The 21,519-nt window shown below is 46.3% G+C and overlaps 1 long non-coding RNA gene across 12 annotated transcripts in view; it reads left to right on the top strand.

Moving 5' to 3' along the window:
- LOC127490509 (uncharacterized) overlaps nucleotides 1–21,519 on the top strand; it is a 604,070-nt gene that overhangs the window by 7,587 nt on the left and 574,964 nt on the right. The gene's annotated exons all lie outside the window — the stretch shown is intronic.

Genomic DNA, 21,519 nt, shown 5'->3' with positions numbered 1-21,519 from the left:
CAGGCCTGACTTGTTCTGGTGTCCTTGTTGAGTACGAATCAAGAAGGGCTTTCCTCGTGGCTTCTGGCACAGCCTTCTTTCCCCTGGGCTCCAATCCCTTTCCACACTGAAGCTTGAGAGTTCCTTTGAAAACATAAATGGTGCCATGGTGCTCATCTGCTTAGATCCATCAGTGGCCTCATTCTGCACGCAGAATTCAAGTCTTTATGGTGGTAGCTGTTGTGGTTTGGGTATTAGTTTGCCTGTTGAATGTCTCTCAGAGGCTCATGTGTTGAACAGTTGGCCTCCCAAGTCTACCTTAATGGTTTAAGAGGATAGGAACTTAATCCAGTTATGGTGTCTAGGAGGTGGGTCCAGTGGGAGGTTCTTAGGTCACTGGGGGCATGTCCTCAGAAGGTAATTCTCACATTCTTGCAATGGGCTTGGTTATAAAGCTGAGTTTGGTCCAGCTACTCTCTGCTTCCTGGCTCACCATGTGATCCTTCCACTAAAGTGCTCCAATGTTGCCATCTGCTGCCCTTACCTAGGTACCTAACTGATAGATCCACCTGACCGTGGACTTGAACTTCCTTAACTATGAGGTTAGCTTCCCTCAGGTATTTTGTTGTTATAATGAAAAGCTGGTGAATACAGCATCTCTTGATTCCCTCTGACCTCACTGCTACTGACACTGGAGCCCCACACTGGGTCATTCCAGTTCCTCAGGGTTCTGGGCTATCAGATGACCTGCAATGCTTTACCCTCTACTTAGAGTGCGGTTCTCTCATTTCTGATGTGAAAGAGTCAACCTGGCTCTTTCTTAGCCTTCCTGGCCTGTGAATGGCAAAACTCTGTGACCTGGGAATGAATCCTTGGAGCCACATGATTGCTTTGTACTAAGGCTTGCCAAATATGCCCATGACCTGCATTGGTTATTTCCCTTATAAAAGATGAATAGAAGAGAAACAAAGTATGAGGATGAGCAGGAGAGCAAAAAAGACACAAAGGAGAGGAGACTCCCATCAGCTGGACACGCATGCAAACTCTGCCCCCACACTTATTTTTTGGCCCTATGGGCAAATTATTTAATCTCTAACCTCAGTTTCCTTATCTGTCACACAAGATTAGTAGTAGTTTTTGCCTTATGGTGTTATCATGTCTGTTTTACAGTCTGCCACATGTTAGACACCCAGTTTTACTTATTAATGCATTATGAGATAATGTATATCAAGCATGTAATTTACTATAAGATACAGTGCATGTAAATGAACATTTACTTAAAAAAGTCTACGTCTGAATCTTTTCTTCTGCCTTTTCCTCCTCCTTCTCTTCTTCTCTCCCTTTTATCTTCCTCCTTTGTTCCTATCTTTCCAGCATTTAACACCCTTCATTGGGTGCTTACTCTGTGTGAGACCATATCCTAGAGGCTGGGAAGTATTTCTGAAGAGAAGAATGTGTGTATTGTTGCCTTTTTTCGCTTGTGTCCCCAAGTGAACTTTGAATTTGTCTGTGTGACTTTGCCTCAAATGACAGGCCCTGCAGAGCCCGGAGGTGGGGGCGGTGGGAAGGGAGAGGCTTTCAGCTTGGCTCTACCCACTGGCCAGCAGGAAGTCTCCACTTGTGATATGAAAATGCCCTTTGCCCAGCACCAGCCTGGAAGCTCAGATGTCGGCAACAGTTGATTCATTTTAAGGAACCGGGGTCTGTTTTGCCAAGTTGTGATCCCACTGGACCCCCAAGGAGTGTGTACTTGGAATAAAATCTGAACTGTGGAGTCTAAAACTTTTGAAACTGTTAAAAAAGAAAACAAAAATGATTTCCAGATTCAAGGAAAAAGCTTCATTAGGCTCTTGGAGGAAGGCGTTCATGCAAAATATAATCATCTTGAAATCATATTCCAAAGGTTTCCTTTAGAAAAATCAGAGACCTAGGTGGGTCTCTTTTCCAGAACATTAAATGAAAAGTTGTTTTGTGATGCCAAGTGCTCAGAGAAAATGAAAAGCTTTTCTTTTTTGATTAGGAAAGCTCTTTTATGGCTCATGGATAGCAAGTTTGAACCCCCAGTTACATCGCTTTAAATGTGGATTTCACAGTGATTCTCTCTCAAGTAGAGAGGCCTTAAAATGAGGCACACCCAAGACAATTAGCACAGTTCACAGAAGACCTAGTGGATCACAAAGGTAGTTATGCTGATAGAACATTTCCTTCCTGTCTTCCAGGGTGCAAGTCAGACTTTAGCTTCTCTGTAAACCCTTCCTTATTTCTCTACCTTCCAATCAGTGTCCCCCTACTGCCCCTGGCCTGCACTCTTTTCATGCCAGCCCGTGGCTTCCTGCCCCAGGTTTGTGGCCTCCTCCCCCACCCCCACTCCCCGCCCCCAACTTGCTGCCTTCAGGACTCACTCCTAGTGTTCTGGCACCCCTAGGCTCCTCTCAATGCCTGAAATCCTCAGGAAGAGTATTGGGCGAGGAGTTGTAGCTTGTCTAAGGCGATGGGAGTTGCCCTCTTGGACACAACCCTGATCAGAGGAGTTCCTTAGTCCATCTGTCTGAGTGTGGGAAGGAATGAAGATACAGAGAAGAGATGAGATATGGTCCCTACAGAGGTCCTTGGGAAGGGTGGCTAGCTGGTATAACCAGTCTGAAGGCTCTAGAAGGAAGAACTGCATGTTATAGAGCCTTTCTTGGAGTATCAGGTGTGACTCAGCCGACCCCATAGGTCATCTAATGAAGAGGGGAGAGAGACAGATCCTGCAGGAGATAGCTCCACTGGCTTGAATCTACCTGAACCGTGGGGATAATGAGGCCTGGGGCCTTTGGAAGGCCTGCTTGGGTGCAAGGGCTGTTCAGTGAGATGAGGACCATGAGGTTGAGTCTCAGGTTCAGTTCTGACTACCCAAGGAGTTGGGTCCATCACATCTAACTTCATGGCATTGTAAGAAGTTTCTGGAAAGGTAGGAACTAATATCCTGGGGACTTCGTGGGGGAGGTAATGGTGGTGGGCTTAGCTTGGGGTAAGAGTGAGAAGCTTGTACCACTGAGGCAGGACCCTTTGTGCTTTGAGGCTTTGGGTTTAGGAACCACAGTAGTCCAAGACAGGAAGCCTACAGATAGGCCTGGCTGGGAAGGAGAGGAACACAACACCTTCTGGGCTAGGGAATATGAGTCAAGGAAAGGATCCCAAAGATAGGGTTGATGGTAGGGCCCAAATTTGGTGGTTTTAAGACAGGTCCGCAACTTCTTTGACATTCCATCTATGAAAAGATGGAGTCTAATTCTCTCCCTGCATGGGGCCTGGCCTTTGGTGACTCTCTTCTAACTGATGGAATGTGGATGCTGCCTGAGGTGGAAGGGTAGGTTTGCTAATGCAATGCTGCTTCTGCCTGGCTTGTTTCTTAAGTCGCTCAGCCTTGGAACCCAGGCCACCATGTCGTTAGGAAGCTCAGGCCACAGGAGAAGCCACGTGCAGTGCAGGTGCTCTAGCCGACAGTGCCAGCTGGGATCTCAGCTGACAGCCTTCTGTTGAGTCTAGCCCCCAGTCTCCACTCAACCCAGCAGATGCCAAATGGACCAGAGATGTGCCAGCGTCCTCCCTCCTCCAGCCGAGGCTGCCCATGTATGCAGAGTCATGAATGCAGTAAGTGCTACATAGCTTCAAATCACAAAGTTTTGGGATCATTTGTTATACTGCAGATAGAAACTAGAACCAAACCCTATATTTCCCTGGCTCCTTTCATTTCTTTAACACATGGGTTTGTTTTCTTCTGTCCCCTAGCAGGAGGATGGTTTACTAAATCATGGAACATCTAAAATGCAGACCAAAATGCCGTTTTTGAAAAATTTCTAATGCCGTGAGACATTTTATATGTATTTTTAACACTGAATTAAAAATTGCTTATATTGGGGCCAGCGCTGTGGTGTAGTGGGCTAAGCTTTGTCTGTGGCTCCAGCATCTCATATGGGCACCGGTTTGTGTCTCAGCTGATCCTCCTCTGATCTAGCTCTCTGCTATGGCCTGGGAAAGCAGAGGAAGATAGTCCAAGTACTTGGACCCCTGCACCCATGTGGGAGACCTGGAAGAAGCTCCTGACCCCTGGCTTTGGATCGGTTCAGCTCCAGCCATTTTGGTCATTTGGAGAGTGAACTAGTGGATGGAAGACTTCTGTCTCTCCCTCTGTCTGTCTGTAACTCTACCTCTCAAATACATAAATAAAAATCTTTGGGGCCAGCGCAGTAGTGTAACAGGTAAAGCTGCCACCTGCAGTGTTGGCATTCCATATGGGTGGCGGTTCAAGTCCTGGCTGCTCCACTTCTGATCCAGCTCTCTGCTATGGCCTGGGAAAGCAGTAGAAGATGGCCCAAGTCCATGGGCCCCTGCACCTGTGTGAGAGACCTGGAAGAAGATGATGGCTCCTGGCTTTGGTTCAGCACAACTCCGGCCATTGCAGCCAATTGGGGAGTGAACCAGTGGATGGAAGACCTCTCTCTGCCTCTCCTCTCTCTGTGTAACTCTGACTTTCAAATAAATAAATAAATAAATCTTTAAAAATTGCATATACTATAGAATTCCAATTTTGTGATAAAACACATTCATAGGAAAGAACTAGAAGAAAACATACCTACACAATGAAGTAATAAGATTATACATGATTTTTAATAATTTTTGCCCATTCCAAATTTTATTTAATGAGCATTTCATGTTTTTACAATCAGAAAAATTTCTTATGTTTTGAAAAAGATGATGTTTTCCTTTCCTTTTTCTCACAATAAACATGATATTATTTTCTTACTCTTACTTTCTAGTTTCCAGCTATACCTGAGTACAGATTTTATATTCACTCCAGGAAACAGTCCCAAATAGCCAATAGTAATAAAAAACTGGTTTTATCAGTGCTAATATTGAATGCATGATCTTCTAGTTGGGATTTTATTTTTTTTTTTAGTTTTTATTTAATGAATGCATTTTTTCATAGATACAACTTCAGGAATATAGTGGTTCTTTCCTCCATAGTTCCCCCAAGTTCGCACCCCACCTCCTTCTCCTTCTCCTACCTCCTTCTTCATTATGGTTCATTATTCATATGACTTTATATACAGAGGACCAACTCCATGCTAAGCATAGACTTCAACAATTTGTACCCCCCCACACACACACACACAACATATTCAGTACAGTTTGGGGAGAAAATTTGTGGTTGATTCTTATATTATAATTAATTAGGGACAGAGGTCCTACATGGGGAGTAAGTGCACAGTGACTACTGTTGTTCCTTTTCTAGTTGGGTTTTTCAAAAATTAGTCCCCTTAGGGGTGGATGTTTGGTGCAGTGGTTAGGACACCACTCACTCAGGATGCCTGCATCTCATATTGGAGTGCCTCGGTTCAAATCCCAGCTCTTCTTCCAATTCCCACTTCCTGCTAATGTGCACTCAGGGAGGCAGCAGGTGGTGGTTCAAGTAGTTGGGTCCCTGCCACTCATGTGGAAGACCTGGATTGAATTCTGGGCTGCTGACTTTGGCCTGGTTCAGCCCTGACTGTTGCAGCCATTTGGGGGTAGAAGATCTTCCAGCAGATGGAAGATCTCTGATTCTGTCTCTCTACCTTACAAACAAAAGAAAAAGTTAAACCTTTCTGTGGGGAGCAACTGGGAGCAACTCGGACTAGACTAAGTTACTGGAATTAAGACTTATTCTATGCATCTGCTCTCCCACAATATGGCGCTGAGAAGGGAGAAACAGCTTCTACACAGCTGCCTCCAGTTCAACCAATAAACTGTAGGACCTGCTCCTGATTGGAGGAGAGCAGCGTACTCGGCGTGTGGGTAGCAGAGTTGGGATTGGTGGAAGAGGACTATAAAGGAGGAGAGAGACAACATGCACGAGGAACATCTAAGGGGAACATCTATCTGAAGGAACACCTGTGCAGCCCCCGAGAGAGCCGGCCGGCGGTGTGCCGCTCCCCCGCGGAAGTGGGTAAAGTGGCCAGGGGGAACCGCCCTTCCACGGAGGTGGAAGGGACAGTAGCCAACCCGGGAAGAACCAGCAGCAAACCCGGGAAGGGCCGAGCAGACGAAAGAACAGCGCAGGGTCCTGTGTCGTTCCTCCACGAAGACGGGGAGCGACACTTTCAGTCTTCCCTTCTCTCTCTTTTTATACACAGAAACTTGGTTCTGAACCATTTTTCATCTCACTGAGAGTCAAAGGCTTCTTGAAATGTCAGACTTTCTGGAAAGCTTCCTGGGTTGCCTCCCTGTTTTGCTCTGATTTCCATTCCCAAACTTATGATTTCTGGAAATGTGTTTTGAAAAGGCACACATACAATAGTGAAGCTGCCTCTAAATGATAGCTCGCTTGCGCGCGCGCTCTCTCTCTCTCTCTCTCTCCAGCCCAACTTGACTTTGTAATCCAGGAGAGAGTAAATGGAGGCCAACCATGTTAGATTTGGAAGAAACTTAGTGGATGATTTGATTTCACCCATTCCTTCAAAAACAAGGAAATCAAGGTCCAAGAGTTTAGGAGGCATTCCCAAGATCACACTGCACAAATGATAAGAAATCAGCAACAGGGCCAACTTTTCCCATCTGTTTTGAGGCAGCAGAGCCTGGTGGGAAGGGTGGGTGTGTGAGTAGCAGGCGTTCCAGGTTCACGTTTTGTTCTGCCAATTAATGACTATGAGGTTGGGCAAAGTTAACTGCTCCTGGCCTCAGTTTCCCCATCTGTAAAATGAGAAGAGTGTGTACCTTGTAGAATTGCTGTGATGTTACAAACACTTATCTTGTCTTCCTGTTCAATGATGGGAGAACAAGTTGTTACTTCTGGGTTTTATTTGAGCTCATAATGGTTTCTTCAGAGGAATGGATTTAAGTGTCATTGATGCAGACAATTGTGTTTCCAAGAAATAAATGCTATACAGGCATTTCTTATATATTTATTTCTTATATATTTATTTCTTATATATATATTTACTTATTTGAGAGGCAGAGTTACAGAGAGGCAGAAGCAGAGGCAGAGAGAGAGAGAGAGAGAGTCTTCCATCCATGTGTTCATTCCCCAGATGGCTGCAACCACTGGAGCTGAGCCGATCTGAAGCCAGGAGCCAGGAGCTTCTTTCGGGTCTCCCACGAAGGTGCAGGGGTCTAAGGACCTGCTTTCCCTGGCCACAGCAGGGAGCTGGATCAGAAGTAGAGCAGCCGGGATTTGAACTGGCACCCATATGGGATGCCCACACTGCAGGTGGCAGCTTTACCTGCTACGACCCAGCACCAGCCCCTATACAGGCATTTCATTCATTCATTCTTTTTTTAAAAAAAGATTTTATTTATTTATTTGAGAGGTAGAGTTACAGACAGTGAGAGGGAGAGACAGAGAGAAAGGTCTTCCTGGGGCCGGCACTGTGGCGGAGTGGGTTAACACCTTGGCCTGAAGCACTAGCATCCTATATGGGCGCTGGTTCGAGACCTGGCTGCTCCATCTTCGATCCAGCTTTTTGCTATGGCCTGGGAAAGCAGTGGAAGATGGCCCAAGTCTTTGGGCCCCTGCACTCCATGTGGGAGACCCGGAAGGGGCTCCTGGCTTTGGGTCGGCACAGCTTTGGCTGTTGCAGCCAACTGGGGAGTGAACCAGCGGATGGAAGACCTCTTTTTCTCTCTGTGCCTCTCCTCTCTCTGTGTAACTCTGACTTTCAAATAAATAAATAAATCTTAAAAAAAAAGAGAGAAAGGTCTTCCCTCTGTTGGTTCACTTCTCAGATGGCCGCAACGGCTGGAGCTGCACTGATTTGAAGACAGGAGCCAGGTGCTTCTTCCAGGTCTCCCACGTGGGTACAGGGGCCCAAGCATTTGGGCCATCTTCTACTGCTTTCCCAAGCCCTAGCAGAGAGCTGGACCAGAAGAGGGGGAGCTGAGACTAGCACCGGCACCCATATGGGATGCCGGTGCCACAGGCGGAGGATTAACCTACTGTGCCATGGCACTGCCCTCCCCCCCCCCTCCCCCCCGCCCCAATACAGGCATTTCTAAGGTCCATGATTTCCAACACTTGAGTTGATGAATATCTGTCCCAGGTCAACATCACGCTCTCCTTCAGTCTCAGTCTTCCTGCTCTACCCCTACTGGTAGCTCGTCACTGTCACTGTTCCTTTGCCTGGCTCAACACCCTGTTTACTGCCTGTGGTTTCCTTCACTTCTGAACTTATCTTTAAAATAATTCCTTCCCTTCTTGTGTATCTCTGACACATGTGCATTACCTCAGGAAATCTCTCTCTTTTTTTTTCCATAAATTAAAAAATCCCCCAAGTCCTGGAAGGATGTATATATTGATACTTATGGTCACAATTTACTTGTGTGCAAGAAAATGAAGTCCATATGTGTTTTACTGTTATAAGGTTATCATAAAACAGCATAGTTGAAAATGAAATAGCATTTTTTTATCCATTAGATTGGCAAGGATGAAAAAGACTTATAATATAACTTATAATATTCCTTTTTGATAAAGGTGAAGGGGAACTTACATCATTATACAATTGGGCAAAAGTGATCATTAGCACTGACTTTTTGGAGATCATTTGTCTGTATCTGTTAAACTTAAAAAACATTTGTTCTTGGGGCCGGTGCTGTGGTGTAGCGGGTAAAGCTGATGCCTGCAGTACTGGCATCCCATTGGGCACTGGTTCAAGTCCTGGCTGCTCCACTTCTGATCCAGCTCTCTGCTATGGCCTGGAAAAGCAGTAGAAGATGGCCCAAGTCCTTGAGCCCCTGCACCTGCATGAGAGACTAGGAAGAAGCTCCTGGCTCCTGGCTTTGGATCAGTGCATCTCCAGCCGTTGTGGCTATTTGGGGAGTGAACCAGTGGATGGAAGACCTCTGTTTCTCTCTCTGCCTCTCCTTTTCACTCTGTGTAACTCTGACTTTCAAATAAATAAATAAATAAATAAATCTTTAAAAAAATTTGTTCTTTGTATACATAAAGAGACATGTCAAAGACTATCCACTAAAGCACTACTTAGAATAGAAGAAATTACAAGCCACGTAGTTAAATGTTTCTTGGTAGGGAAATTAGTAAATGAATTATGGCTCCTTTATTTTTATGGGATACTCTGAAGCAGTTAAAAATAATGCAATAGATTTGTTTTTGCCAACATGGTCAGCCTTTAAGACATATTATTATATGAAAGAAAAAATTGATTAACAATAGGTATGGTATGATACTGTTACACAGTATGTAATTATAGGAATGGTATAGTTGGGCATGCTTCAAGGTAAATGATGTTTATTTTAGGAGAGGAAAGTGGGATTTTTTTCTGTGAAAAAAATTTTAATAATGTATATTTCACTTGTAAAATAAAAATCATTTAATTAAGTTATGACTAAAACACATACATTTCTCTATGTGATTTTTTTTAAAGATTTTATTTATTTATTTGAGAGGTAGAGTTACAGACAGTGAGAGGGAGATACAGAGGGACAGGTCTTCCTTCGGTTGGTTCACTCCTCAAATGGCTGCAACGGCTGGAACTGTGCTGATCTGAAGCCAGGAGCCAGGTGCTTCTTCCTGGTCTCCCATGTGGGTGCAGGGGTCCAAGGATTTGGGCTATCTTCTGTTGCTTTCCCAGGCCACAGCAGAGAGCTGGACTGGAAGAGGAGCAGCTGGGACTAGAACCGGCATCCATATGAGATGCTAGCACCGCAGGTGGAGGATTAACCTATTGCGCCATGGCACTTGCCCCCCTTTTTTTCTTTTAAGATTTTATTTTTATTTATTTGAAAGAGAGTCACAGAGAGAGGCAGGGACAGAGAGAGGTCTTTCATCTGCTGGTTCACTCCCTAAATGGTCGCAGCGTCCGGAGCTGCACTGATCTGAAGCCAGGAGCCAGGAGCTTCTTCCAGGTCTCCCACGTGGGTGCAGGGGCCCAAGGACCTGGACCATCTTCTACTGATTTCCCAAGCCATAGCAGAGAGCTGGACCAGAAGAGGGGCAGCCGAGACTAGCACTGGCACCCATATGGGATGCAGGCTCCGCAGGAGGAGGATTAACCTACTGAGCCTACTGAGCCAGGGCACTGGCCCCATCTCTATGTGATTTTAATGTCCGTGCATGTCCAGAGACCATAACTTGCAATTTATTGCTGTGTAACAAATTACCTTAACATTTAGTAGCTTAAAACAACACACATTTGCTATGTTCAACTTTCTGTGGGTCAGGAATCCAGGCATGGCCTACCTAGATCCCCTGCTTTCAACCGTATTTCTTTCTTCTCCCTCTCCCTCTCCCCCCTCTCCCCCCCTCTTCTTCTTCTTCTTCTTTTCTTCTTCTTCTTCTTCTTCTTTTTTTTTTTTTTTGACAGGCGGAGTTAGACAGTGAAAGAGAGAGAGAGAGAGACAGAGAGAAAGGTCTTCCTCCCATTGGTTCATCCTCCAAATGGCTGCTATGGCCGGCGTGCTGAAACTGATCCAAAGTCAGGAGCAAGGTGCTTCCTCCTGGTCTCCCATGTGGGTGCAGGGCCCAAGCACTTGGGCCATCCTCCGTTGCCTTCCTGGGCCACAGCAGAGAGCTGGACTGGAAGAGGAGCAACCGGGATGGAACGATCCAATCCCGTGCTTTCAAAAGGCTGCCACCAAGGAGTTGGCTGGGGCTGTGGTCTCATCTAAGTGCCCCACTGGGGAAGGAACTGGTGCTAAGCCCACTCACACAGCTATTGGTGGGGGTCAATACCTGATAGGTTGTTGGACTGAGGACCTCAGTTTCTTAATGGCTATTGGTCAGAGTTCACCCTCAGTTCCTGGCCATGTGAGTCTTCACAGCGTGGTGGCTTGCTTCATCAAATCACGCAAGCTGAGAAGGAACAGAGAGAACACCAGCAAGGTGGAAGCTGCAGTATTTTGTAACATAGTAATGGAAGTGACATCCCATCACTTTGCCACGTTCTGTTCACTAGAAGTGGCCCACACCCAAGGGGAGGGGATTACACAGTGGCAGGAATGCAGTGGGTGGGATTTTCAGGAATAGTAGCAGATGCTACTTACTGCAGAGACCCTGGCTTAGGTAGTTGAGAAAAAAAATACAAATACAAAAAATCTTTTTTTTTTTACAAGCACCACCATTCAGATTTTAATTTTGCTGGTTCAAGTACTCTCAACTTTATAATAACTTAAATACTTTATATATTAATGCATATTGAACAATATCTCTTATATTGATAAGTGGATTTTGGTGGACCAAAGAAAGAACCTAATCATCATTATGTCAGAATTTCTCTCTTTCTCCTGCTTGCTTGCTTGCTTGCTTGCTTCCTTCCTCCCTCCCTCCCTCCCTCTCTTTCTTCCTTTCTTTCTCCTTCCTTCCTCCCTCCCTCCCTCGCTTCCTCCCCTCCCCTCCCCTCCCCTCCCTCCCTCCCTCCCTCCCTTCCCTCCCTTCCCTCCCTCCCTTCTTTTTCTTTCTTTTAAAAAAGATTTACTTATTTATTTGTGACTTGTTTATGAGTGACAGAGAGAGGAGGAGGAGAGAGAGATCTTCAATCTGTTTGTTCACTTCCCAAAAGGTTACAGCAGCCTGGGCTGGGCCAGGATGAAGCCAGGAGCCTCCAACTCTATCCAGGTCTCCCACATGGGTGGCAGGGGCCCAAGTACTTGGACCACCTTCCACTGCTTTCCCCAGTGCATTCATAGGGAGCTGAATTGGAAGTGGAGCAACTGGGACTTAGATCAGCACTCTGATATGGGATGCTGGCTTCACAAAGGGAGGTTTAACCTTCTGTGCCTTAATGCTGGCCCGACGGCCAGAGTTTCTATGGGAAATGCATTTTGGATTCTGATGGGACTTTCAGAGATTGTTGGAACATCACCCACCATTAAAATGGAGCTGCAGAAGCACTCCATACAGAGATTAAACATATGACCAAATATACTTTGAAATCTCTCCCTTGCTTCAGAATTGGCTTGCAATGGGTATCTGTTTCAGTTAGCTTTGCTGCATCAATCCAGTACAAAACTCAGTGTCTTAAGCCACTGACCAATTTATTATTACTCATGAGCCAGTTGACTGGCAGTTCTGTAGTTAGCTGCCTGGTCAGTGGGGGCTGGATGGTATAGGATGACCTCACTCACCTGCCTGCAGGTGGGACAGCTCCTCTGAACTCCATGTGGTCTCTCATTCCCCGGTAAGCTCCCCTGGGTGTCTGTGCAGGGGGGGTATGAGGGCAAGACGTGAGGGACATCTCATCAGACAAGACATGACCAACCTGGAGTCAGGAGAGGAGGGGATTACCTAAGGTTTACCTGATTCACCAGGGGCTGTTACTGTACCCTACGCCACAGTGTCAGCAAGTTTTCAAGATCTTTTGTCACTTCATGTTCTCTACTATTCGGTTCATAGCCACCAAAGGGTATGAATCTTTTTAACCCGTGAAAGAGTCGCTACACTTTTGGGCCTTAGCAGGGAGTACAGCTTATTGAGAGGCAATTCAGTCCTTGTCTAACGCAAGCCTGGGACCATTGCTGCTTGACGAAATGAACCTGAGTGCTATGTCATCCATTCTTGTCTGCACTGTAGGTTGCATCCTCACAGCAATGGAGACCACCTAGCCTAATGTGCATCCTGGGCTGCATTAGCTCAGCCACCTGCAAGACACCATGAACAGTGAGTGTCACACCCCTGACACTGGTCAGGAAGGTCGTACATATTCATGGTCAGTGTGAGGAGTGACCCTGGAAACTATCTGTGCACTTCAGTAAAATCAATGCAGCTGATGTTATTGGGAATGATTTTCAATGTTTCCCACATAAAGTGCCAAGTGATAAATTCCTTCCAGAAATGAGTATCAGGAAAATTCTTGTCTCACTTGACAAGAGGTAATCAATCTGTTTACAATGCAATGAAAAATCTGTAACTCCTCCCCCACTCCCTCGGGGGTGGAGAACTTTGGTTACCAGAAATAGCAAAGTAAAATTTAATGTTTTGTTACAATAACTCTTATCTGTTAGCTCTAGCATTTTGATAAATTTCTCTCCTTCTGTCTGTACCAGACATATTTCTATTGTGATAATTTTTAAAGAAAAATTTTTATTTTAATTTTTTTGAAGAGAGAGAAAGAGCGAGCGAGAGAGATATTGATTTTCCATCTTCTGCTTTATTTCCTAAATGCCCACAACTACTGAAGCCAGCAGCCTGTATTCCGTCTGGGTTTCCCATGTGAGTGGCAGGGACCAGAGTACTTGAGCTGTCATCTGCTGCCTCCCTGGATATGCGTTAGCAGGGAGCTGGCCTGGAAGTGGAGTAGCTGGCCCTGGAGCCAGTCACTCTGGTACGGGGTGTAGGTATCCCAAGCAGCGGCACTGCTGTGCTGGATGCCTGCCCCAGTGATCTTGAGTTTTGGAAATTGTTAGGAGGTTAAAATAAAAAACACATGAACAAACAATTCAGCATATTGAATACTCTCAGTTCTGCTGCTAGCAAGTTGTGTAATCATTTAAAAATATTTTTTCACGTGTCTAAGATGTTGAGAAATTTGGGCTAATGATCTTTGAGATCTCTTTGCCCTTAACAACTCCAGAACTGATTGTCCCCAGACTCTTCCACTTGAACATCCTATGGTTTACAGTTAATCCAACTGGCAAATGTCTTCAAGAGCTCAGTAAAGGAAGAAGTAAATTCAGATCTGTTTCTGCATGGTTGAAGATTTTTTCAAACATTATGTTTTTGGCAAAAAATCCTGTATATTGGCAAGAATTTGTTCCTTGTTTCTAAATCTCAGGTATGCTGCACGTGTACGGACCAGGGAGAAAGGTCTTCCATCTGCTGGTTCAACTCCCCAAATGGCCACAATGGCCAGAGCTGAGCTGATCCAAAGCTAGGATCTAGGAGTTTCTTCTGGGTCTCCCATATGGATACGGGAGCTCAAGCACTTGGGCCATTTTCTACTGTTTTCCCAGGCCATAAGCAGAGAGCTGGATTGAAAGAAGAGCAGGCAGGACACAAACCAGCACCCATACAGGATACTGGCACCATAGGGGGAAGGCTTAGCCTACTATACCACAGCCCTGTTCCCAATCTTCTTCTTTTATTTTTAAGATTTATTTTATTTATTTGAAAGAGTTACAGAGAGGGAGGCAGGGAGGGAGGGAGGCGGGGGTGGGGGAGGGAGAGACATCTTCTATCCGATGATTGACTTCCCAAATAGCTGCAACAGCCAGAGCTGGGCCAGGCCAAAACCAGGAGTCAGGAGCCAGAAGCCAAGAACTTCATCCAGGTCTCCCACATGGGTGCAGGGGCCCCAGTACTTGGGCTATCTTCCACTGCTTTCCCAGTTAAGTACATGATTGGAAGTAGAGCAGCTGGGACATGAACTGGCACCCATATGGGATGCTGGCATTGTAATTGTTGGCTTAACTTGCTATACCACAAAGCCAAACTCTGGATTTATTTTTTTACAAAGTGATCATGTCAATTTTCCTGCCAATATAGCTGCAGTGTAGGGACAGGGCTCCCCATTCAATCAGCAACATGGTAGCCTTTTCATGAATGAGCACTCACAGCCCTGATAGCAAAACTTGCCTGGGAGTGTGCTCCCTGATGGCCCTGTGTGAGGTTCTCAGCCGGGAGGTATTTGGAATAAGGTTGGAGTTGGTCTCATTGTCACAAGGACAGGGGATGGTGACATCTACCAGCAGGCAGGAGACAGGGGTTCTAACTGTCCTGTGGTGCCTAAGACAGTCTGCAAAGTGGAGAACTATCTTGCACCTAGATGAGACAGATGAGAAAGGGACCTCTGGTTTGTAGTTATAAGGTTTAACCAAGGTGTGTGTGGGATATCATCCCCCAAAAACCAAGGCTGCTTGCTCACTTGTTTGTTGTTCCAGGACATCTTCATGGGTCCTGCCTTCTCCCTGATCTTGGGACTGGTATGGGTACTAAGTCTTAGCCCAAAGTGCTGGACACAAATCGCTAGTTGTTCTATCAAGATGGCCTCCTTACTCTTGCTTACATATGCCACGGGGCCTTTGCATCAGCTGCAGCCTCTGCTTAGAACTCTTAGCCTGGACAGCTCTACCCCACCTTCTTAATGTCCTTTCTTGGGGCTGGCACTGTGGTGCAGTGGGGTAAGGCCCTGGCCTGAAGCGCCGGCATTCCATATGAGTGCCGGTTCTAGTCCTGGCTGCTCCTTTTCTGATCCAGCTCTCTGCCGTGGCCTGGGATAGCAGTAGAAGATGGCCCAAGTCCTTAGTTCCCTGCACCCACGTGGGAGACCCGGAAGAAACTCCTGGCTCCTGGCTTTGGATTGGCGCCAGCTGTTGTGGCCATCTGGGGAGTGAACCAGTGGATGGAAGACCTCTCTTTATGTCTCTGTCTTTCTCTGTAACTCTGTCTTAAAAAAAAAAATGTCCTTTCTCAAAGACATCTCTATAAGGAAAACCCAACTTAAAATTGCAACCCTCTCTCAACACTTCTGATTCTTATTAGCCAGCCTTCCTCCCACACAGTACTTAACGTCTTGTGAGGTATTGTGTTATCTATGTATTGACTATTTTATTTTTGTCTTTTACCCACTAGAATGTAAGTGCCACAAGGCAGATGTGTGTGTGTGTGTGTGTGTGTGTGTGTAATTCATGGCTGTGGTCCAGTAGCCTGGCACCTAGTAGGTTCTCTCTCTCCCCCAACTTTTATATTTGTTGAGTGAGTAAATAAATGAAGGAATACCATCAAAAAGAACTAGAAAATATAATAGTGAACAGAGAGTCCTAATTGCTAGTCCTAACAAGCAATGGAAAGATATTTTAGAAAGGAATAAATGAGAAGTATGCAAGGCATGTGTGATGAATGCTATAGCATGTTACATTGGGACATAAAAAAATCAGAGAAAAATGCAGATACCTGGGGATTCCTCAGTGGGAGAATTTTGTATTAGAAAGAACCTATCACTTTTTTTTATTTTTTTTTATTTTTTGACAGGCAGAGTGGACAGTGAGAGAGAGAGAGAGAGAAAGGTCTTCCTTTGCCGTTGGTTCACCCTCCAATGGCCGCCGCGGCCGGTGTGCTGCGGCTGGCGCACCGCGCTGATCCGATGGCAGGAGCCAGGTACTTCTCCTGGTCTCCCATGGGGTGCAGGGCCCAAGGACTTGGGCCATCCTCCACTGCATACCCGGGCCACAGCAGAGAGCTGGCCAGGAAGAGGGGCAACCGGGACAGAATCCGGCACCCCGACTGGGACTAGAACCTGGTGTGCCAGCGCCGCTAGGTGGAGGATCAGCCCATTGAGCCGCAGCGCCAGCCAAGAAACTATCACTTTAGAAGAATTCCTAGGAGTGCAGTGGAGGATGGCCCAGGTCCTTGGGCCCTGCACCTGCATGGGAGACCAGGAGGAAGCACCTGGCTCCTGGTTTCGGATTGACGCAGCATGTCGGCTATAGCAGCCATTTGGGGGTGAACCAATGGAAGGAAGACCTTTCTCTTTGTCTCTCTCTCTCAGTGTCTAATTCTGCCTGTCAAAAAAAAATTCCTACAAAAATTCTCATGAGATTTTTTTTGAATGTGACAAAAATGCTTCTGAAATTGGGAGAATAAATGAGAGAAAAGCTAAGAACTACATGAAAAGAAGAGTGAGGTGGAAAAACACAGTCCAGCTTTCTGGAAACTCATTCCAAAACTACAACAAAACAAGAGCCACAGCCAAGTGGCAAGAGCCATAAGTCATAACAGGAGCCCGAGGGAAAGATCTGGAGAGGCTTAAGGTAGTTGTTTCATTAGGGAAGAAATGCAAATAGCGAACACTGATTGGATTGTATCTACTTAACTGGCTTGTGGGAAGGGCTTTTCAAACATTGTTTTATTTACCTCTTATAGTAGCCCTAGGAAGCATGGACTCTTATTATTCATTAAAATTTATTTATCAGATAAGGAGAGAGGGAGAGAGAGAGAGAGAGAGAGAGAGAGAGGTATTCCCATCTGATACTCAATCTCCAAATGCTTGTAACAGCCTGGTATGGCTGATCTGGGTTGAAACTGGGAGCTGGGAACTCAATCCAGGTTTCTCATGGGTGGCAAGAGACCCAACTACTTGGGGCCTCAGCACCGTCCCCCAGGATCTGCATTAGCAGGAAGCTGGAGTCAAGCGCTGGAGGTGGGTATGGAACCTTGGCACTCTGAGGTGGGATGCAGGCATCTTACCCACTAGGCTAAACACCTGCCTCTCTCGTTGTTCATTTACTGTGAACAAGGGCATGAAGCTTAGGGGCAGCATTGCCCAGCCCAGAGTCACCCAGTCAGGGCACTGCAGAATCAGAATTTACACCCAGCCCTAACGCCAGAGTTCATATCTTTGACTGCTACATCATACCAATGAAAGATGTGGAGCTTTGGGTAAATAGTAGGAAAAATACGTCGCATGTAGATTTAAATATAAAAAATAAAAAGGTAGCCAATACTTGGCATTAGGGGATTTTTACACAAAATTTTTTATAATAAAGGTTTGAAGCCACCTACATTTCATTTTCTCTTTTCAAATAGCTACAGAATTTTGCAGTCTATAAATTGGAATTTCAGGCAATTATCAAAAAAATAAGAAGAATATTTAAGTAATATGAATAATTGTATACAGTATTTCTGGCAAAAACCAGGCAGTTTGCAAAATAGAATGTTACAGTATGATGTTATTTCTATAAAAACAAGTATAGGCATCACCAAAAGAAAAAAGCTTCCCAACACGGAAGTTACATGTATGTAAAAGGCGGCTAGCGTGTGATGACACCTGAAATTGTTTTGCTCTTGTGGAATGGTTTGCTACAAGTGCCAAACAGAAAATGGTATCTGGTACCTTGCAAAGACAGACACCTGGGTCTTCCTTGGCTACAATCACTTCTGAACCTGTCACTCCCACCCATGAGGCAGAATAACAGCCTGCCTCTGTGTGCCGAGTTCCCCCAGGATCCCGTCTCTTCCTGGAGCTGTCGTGTCAAACCCTGTCAAAGACAAATTGGAAGCCTTGTTAACTCTGCCTTGACTTGGAGTGTTTGAAGGCTGAGGCTGGTTAATGATGTCTGTTTTTACACCACTCGGTTCTTACCTAGGTGATAGGCGGGAGGGAGGCGCTTCTTCAAGCTGTGCTCACTAATGATACTGTGTGGTCCGTGCACCTGCTCTTCCGGGGCCTGGGTACTGGTCAGGGGTGCCAGGGCTAGGGAGGGGATGGGGCCCTAGCACACTAACTGCACTGAGTTTCCACCCTGTGCCAATGGTACTGGAGACTGTGTTCTGACTGTGAGTGTGGGTCTGCCTGCCTAGTTAAGTTAGTGAATACAGCAAGGTCAGACAGCCCCCCAGGGCCTGGATCTTATTCATCTCTCTATACTGGTGTAATGTGGGGTTGGAGTCCAGGACTGGGAATTCCTCATATCTTGGTTGAAATTCTTCCCAGCTTGGTAACTCTGGATAAATGACTTCAGTTTTTTGAGCTTTTCTTTTGTTGTCTATAAAATGTGTCTAATGAGAGTCCCATAACATGAGCGTCAATGAGACTACGTGATGGCACGTGGCCCATGGCTTGGTGCATGGAAAGCTTTCAGCCCTTGGTAGACTGACAATGTGTGTCACACCTTAGGCAGGGCTGGCGGCTCCCAGCAGGGAAAGAGGAATCCTCCCCGGCAGTAATCAGGCATTGCCACTAGGAGGCGCGCGAGCTCTATGATTGCCTTTTTTTTTCCTTTCCATATTCAAAGTCAGCCTTTGCACAATTGTTTCTTCAACTTTATGTTTAACTTATTATTGAAGAGTGAATGAATGGTCTGCTCCTGGATTCTTTTTATAGTCAAGTCATTGTCATCATAATTAAGACAGTGTAGCTGGCTAGTAAAAAGTTAACACCTTCATTTTTGTTTTTTGCTGATCTCCGTGTGGGGACCCTGCCCTGTTGGGTACCTAGAAGTTAGCCTTTAATTTGTCCTGTGAGCTCTTAACACCCTTGGGTCACAGCATGTGTGTTGGCCTGAAGGTTTTATTATTTGTGAGAAAGGACGTGAAACCCACCTCAATCCAGTATCTTTTATGCAACCATGGAGGGCCACATGTGCTGCGTCTCTGTCTTTTCCTGTGTTAGAAGAATCCTCTGTGTCTCCTCCTTTGTTTATGATTTCTAGCATGTTCCCTGGGCCCTCCCAGTGCACTTCTGGTCAAAGATGTGGACTTGAGCCTCTATGGGGCCTCTTAGCCTTCATCGCAGGTGAGATCAGGAAGACCTGGAGGGGGATTGCCTTTAAGCTGTTCTCAGATGAGGAGGCTGAGGCTCAGAGTGGGAGAGGGCCCTGGCTTCAGTTTCTTCATGGATGAAACAAGAGGACTGTGCTGAGCACTCTCTAACACCCGCCCAGCATGGATACCTTCCCACTTTCCAATCCGGATGGCCTGGTGCCCTCACTCACCTGATTTGGATGAATTCCGTTTACGCAGAGCAGACCGAGATGTCATAAGGCTGAGTGTCATTTCTGGGTGTCGTGGGGACCTATCCCTGGGAGCCACGTTGGGGTCTTCTCAGAGTAGACTTCACACCTTGGAGCAAGCTGCCCTGACACACACCACAAGCCCTCTTCAAAGACTCCAGCTCTCCCGCTTGGCTTTGAGACCGATAATGCTCCCTTTTATAGTCCTATGTTAGCGTTTCCTTCTGTTTGCTAAGAGTGGGAAATGTGTCCTTGAGAAGGCAATGGCAGAGTATGCTTGAGGCTGTTGGTGGTCAAGCTTGGAGAACCCAGGGATCCGATGGTTGTTGGGTCTTTGGTGTTGACTGCAGCAAGAACACAGAGGAAAGAGTCCATGATGTGGAGTGGAGCCTGCCAGGGCTGTGTGACTTCAGGCAGGTGACATAACCTCTCTGAGGCTCAGCTCCTGTCCTCTAAAATGGGATGATTTTACCACCACTGCTCAAGATTGTTTCTGAGGGTTGAGAAGAATGTATTACAGTAAGGGGCTCATGAAACAGCAAATCAGTTTTCTTTTCTTTTTAAAAATTTATTTATTTATTTGAAAGGGAAGGAGGGAGGGAAGAGAGAGAGAGAGAGAGAGAGAGAGATACACTCCCTTCTGCTGGTTCACTCCCCCAAATACCTGCAATAGCTGGGGCTAGGCCAGGCCAAAGACAGGATCCTGGAACCTGGTCTGGGCCCAAGCACTGGAGCCATCAGATGCTACTTCCCAGGGTGCACCTTAGCAGGCAGGTGGAATCGGAGTTGGAGCCAGGACTCAACCTCAAGCACTTCGACTTGGAGTATGGTCATCCCAAGCAGGGGGTTAACAGCTCCACCACATGCCTGCTCCTGTTTTTCTTTCTTTCATTTTGAGGCATAAGAGCAATGAAAGATGCCATATCATTCTGAAACGGAGGCTCAGGTAGGGGTAAAAATGAAGCAAAATAATGTGAAGACATGAGGCGCCTCAGTGGACAGAAGCCGAGTCTGAGTTAAAGGTGTCTGAAAACGAAAGGAGAGTGACTGGGACCGAATGGGAGACACACATGGGGCCTGCTGGTGTTGCTGAGCCTCTGAAGAGGGAACCCTGGCATCTTGAAGCCATGGAGGACTCTGAGGGCCAGCTTGCCAAGGATCGCACTACACAGGTGACTACGATCCGTCCTGTTTTCCATCTGCAAGAAGATTTATCCTTCTGCCTCACAAGGCCACACAAACATCTGTTGAGCGCCTATCCTGAGCCAGGCCTGTGTCACTGCTGGGGACACAAGGTGGCTGAGGACAGGTCCTGGCTCATGCTCTGATAGGGAAGACCCAGGTGAGAGGGCAAGTTCACCATCCCGACAGCCAGGGCCTGTGCCACGAGGAGAGAGATGCTGGGCAGCATCCAGGCCCATCTTCCAGACAGGCTTCTGACAGATCAGAGCAAGGAAGGAGAGTCTGGGCTGGGAGTGGAGGCTGTCCAGGGGACAGGGCAGGCTGTGTCAGTGCCAATGATGGAGAGGAGACCGGCCCAGGAAAGCGAGCTGCCTCCCAGAGTTGGGAGAGGGACCTGGTAGCCATGGTTGGAGGAAGCTGTTTTCACTCCTTCCTTTTCACAGCCAAGATGAGGGCCCAGATCATTCCACAGAGAAAATTTAACCCCCATGGGAAAAGCCTGCTCCTGACTTTAGCTCTAAGAAGAATGTGAGAATATACCAGTGTCCTATTTTATCTCTTAATTTTGAGTTTTTTTCTTTTTAAACTTTCAATTAATTAATTTTATTTGAGAGGGAAAATTGAGGGAGGGAGGGAGAGAGAGATGTTCTGTCCACTGGTTCTGTTTTCAAATGCCTGCAATACCTGGAGCTGGGCCAGGCCACAGTCAAGAGCCAGAAACTCAATCCATGTGGGAGGAAGGGATCCAATTACTTGAGTCATTACCTGCTGGAATCTGACTTGAACCCTTGCACCCATATGAGATGTGCTTATTCCAGTGGCATTTTAAAAAAAGATTTACTTATTCATTTGAAAGTCACAGTTACAGAGAGAGAGGGAAATGGAGAGCGAGGTCTTCCGCTTGCTGGTTCATCTCCCCAGATGGCTGGCAATGGCTGG

Source organism: Oryctolagus cuniculus, chromosome 1 (assembly GCF_964237555.1).
Source record: "Oryctolagus cuniculus chromosome 1, mOryCun1.1, whole genome shotgun sequence".
In the NCBI taxonomy this organism is placed as follows: Eukaryota; Metazoa; Chordata; class Mammalia; order Lagomorpha; family Leporidae; genus Oryctolagus; species Oryctolagus cuniculus.
This window is presented reverse-complemented; position numbering and strand designations above follow the sequence as displayed.